Source organism: Taudactylus pleione, unplaced genomic scaffold (genome assembly GCF_031769625.1).
Source record: "Taudactylus pleione unplaced genomic scaffold, aTauple2 ptg000550l, whole genome shotgun sequence".
NCBI classification, from domain to species: domain Eukaryota; kingdom Metazoa; phylum Chordata; class Amphibia; order Anura; family Myobatrachidae; genus Taudactylus; species Taudactylus pleione.
The window spans coordinates 3,495,001-3,497,500 of record NW_028284952.1 but is presented as its reverse complement, the minus strand read 5'-3'; the positions used below and the strand labels follow the sequence as shown (position 1 = coordinate 3,497,500).

At 38.1% G+C, this 2,500-nt stretch overlaps 1 non-coding gene and 10 pseudogenes across 1 annotated transcript; all 11 read right to left on the bottom strand.

The window, feature by feature from the left end:
• Positions 1 to 61: 61 nt before the first annotated feature.
• Positions 62 to 180, bottom strand: LOC148496648 (5S ribosomal RNA; annotated as a pseudogene).
• A 116-nt stretch (positions 181 to 296) lies between these two features.
• LOC148496647 (5S ribosomal RNA) lies at positions 297 to 415 on the bottom strand (annotated as a pseudogene).
• Positions 416 to 530: 115 nt separating this feature from the next.
• On the bottom strand, positions 531 to 649 carry LOC148496646 (5S ribosomal RNA; annotated as a pseudogene).
• Positions 650 to 765: 116 nt separating this feature from the next.
• LOC148496645 (5S ribosomal RNA) lies at positions 766 to 884 on the bottom strand. Its single transcript, XR_015871014.1, has one exon. It is a non-coding gene; the product is annotated as a 5S ribosomal RNA (ribosomal RNA).
• A 116-nt stretch (positions 885 to 1,000) lies between these two features.
• LOC148496644 (5S ribosomal RNA) lies at positions 1,001 to 1,119 on the bottom strand (annotated as a pseudogene).
• A 116-nt stretch (positions 1,120 to 1,235) lies between these two features.
• Positions 1,236 to 1,354, bottom strand: LOC148496643 (5S ribosomal RNA; annotated as a pseudogene).
• A 116-nt stretch (positions 1,355 to 1,470) lies between these two features.
• Positions 1,471 to 1,589, bottom strand: LOC148496642 (5S ribosomal RNA; annotated as a pseudogene).
• A 116-nt stretch (positions 1,590 to 1,705) lies between these two features.
• Positions 1,706 to 1,824, bottom strand: LOC148496641 (5S ribosomal RNA; annotated as a pseudogene).
• A 115-nt stretch (positions 1,825 to 1,939) lies between these two features.
• On the bottom strand, positions 1,940 to 2,058 carry LOC148496640 (5S ribosomal RNA; annotated as a pseudogene).
• Positions 2,059 to 2,174: 116 nt separating this feature from the next.
• Positions 2,175 to 2,293, bottom strand: LOC148496639 (5S ribosomal RNA; annotated as a pseudogene).
• Positions 2,294 to 2,409: 116 nt separating this feature from the next.
• LOC148496638 (5S ribosomal RNA) overlaps positions 2,410 to 2,500 on the bottom strand; it is a 119-nt pseudogene continuing 28 nt past the window's right edge.

Genomic DNA, 2,500 nt, shown 5'->3' with positions numbered 1-2,500 from the left:
GATAAGTTGAAAAAATTAAATGTAAAATGTAATAGAAAAGAATGTTATGGCTGTCTAAAATTATGTTCAGCACCTGGTATTCCCAGGTGGTCTCCCATCCAAGTTCAAACCAGGCCCAACACTGCATAGCTTCCAAGATCAGACGAGATTGGGCATGTCCAGTGTGGTTTGGCTGTAGGTGCTCAAAAGCATTAAATTTAGACCTCTATTACTTCTTAACTCAAGGAAATTCATTGATAAGTTGAAAAAATTAAATGTAAAATGTAATAGAAAAGAATGTTATGGCAGTATAAAATTACCTACTGCACCTGGTATTCCCAGGTGGTCTCCCATCCAAGTACTAACCAGGACCAACACTGCATAGCTTCCAAGATCAGATGAGATTGGGCATGTCCAGTGTGGTTTGGCTGAAGGAGCTCAAAAACATTAACTTTAGACCTCTTTTACTTCTTAACTCAAGTAAATTCAATGATAAGTTGAAACATGAAATGAAAAATGTAATAGAAAAGAATGTTATGGCAGTATAAAATTACCTACAGCTCCTGGTATTCCCAGGTGGTCTCCCATCCAAGTACTAACCAGGCCCAACACTGCATAGCTTCCAAGATCAGACAAGATTGGGCATGTCCAGTGTGGTTTGGCTGTAGGTACTCCAAAACCTTAACTTTAGACCTCTATTACTTCTTAACTCAAGTAAACTAATTGATAAGTTGAAAAAATTAAATGTAAAATGTAATAGAAAAGAATGTTATGGCTGTATAAAATTACCTACAGCACCTGGTATTCCCAGGTGGTTTCCCATCCAAGTACTAACCAGGCCCAACACTGCATAGCTTCCAAGATCAGACGAGATTGGGCATGTCCAGTGTGGTTTGGCTGTAGGTGCTCAAAAACATTAACTTTAGACCTCTTTTACTTCTTAACTCAAGTAAATTCATTGATAAGTAGAAAAAGTTAAATGTAAAATGTAATAGAAAAGAATGTTTTGGCTGTCTGAAATTACATACAGCACCTGGTATTCCCAGGTGGTCTCCCATCCAAGTACTAACCAGGCCCAACACTGCATAGCTTCCAAGATCAGACGAGATTGGGCATGTCCAGTGTGGTTTGGCTGTAGGTGCTCAAAAGCATTAAATTTAGACCTCTATTACTTCTTAACTCAAGTAAATTCATTAATAAGTTGAAAAAATTAAATGTAAAATGTAATAGAAAAGAATGTTATGGCTGCATAAAATTACCTAAAGCACCTGGAATTCTCAGGTGGTCTCCCATCCAAGTACTAACCAGGCCCAACACTGCATAGCTTCGAAGATCAAACAAGATTGGGCATGTCCAGTGTGGTTTGGCTGTCGGTGCTCAAAAATATTAACTTTAGACATCTATAACTTCTTAACTCATGTAAATTCATTGATAAGTTGAAAAAATTAAATGTAAAATGTAATAGAAAAGAATGTTATGGCTGCATAAAATTACCTACAGCACCTGGTATTCCCAGGTGGTCTCCCATCCAAGTACTAACCAGGCCCAACACTGCATAGCTTCCAAGATCAGACGAGATTGGGCATGTCCAGTGTGTTTTGGCTGAAGGAGCTCAAAAACATTAACTTTAGACCTCTTTTACTTTTTTACTCAAGTAAATTCATTGATAAGTTGAAAAAATTAAATGTAAAATGGAATAGAAAAGAATGTTATGGCTGCATAAAATTACCTACAGCACCTGGTATTCCCAGGTGGTCTCCCATCCAAGTACTAACCAGGCCCAACACTGCACAGCTTCCAAGATCAGACGAGATTGGGTATGTCCGGTGTGGTTTGGCTGTAGGTGCTCAAAAACATTAACTTTAGACCTCTTTTACTTCTTAACTCAAGTAAATTCAATGACAAGTTGAAAAATGAAATGTAAAATGTAATAGAAAAGAATGTTATGGCAGTATAAATTTACCTACAGCTCCAGGTATTCCCAGGTGGTCTCCCACCCAAGTACTAACCAGGCCCTACACTGCATAGCTTCCAAGATCAGACGAGATTGGGCATGTCCAGTGTGGTTTGGCTGTAGGTGCTCAAAAACATTAACTATAGACCTCTTTTACTTCTTAACTCAAGTAAATTCATTGATAAGTTGAAAAAATTAAATGTAAAATGTAATAGAAAAGAATGTCATGGCTGTATAAAATTACCTACAGCACCTGGTATTCCCTGGGGGTCTCCCATCCAAGTACTAACCAGGCCTACCACTGCAAAGCTTCCAAGATCAGACGAGATTGGGCATGTCCAGTGTGGTTTGGCTGTAGGCGCTAAAAAAAATTAACTTTAGACCTCTTTTACTTCTTAACTCAAGTAAATTCATTGATAAGTTGAAAAAATGTAATGTAAAATGTAATAGAAAAGAATGTTATGGCTATATAAAATTACTTACAGCACCTGGTATTCCCAGGTGGTCTCCCGTCCAAGTACTAACCAGGCCCAACACTGCATAGCCTCCAAGATCAGACGAGATTGG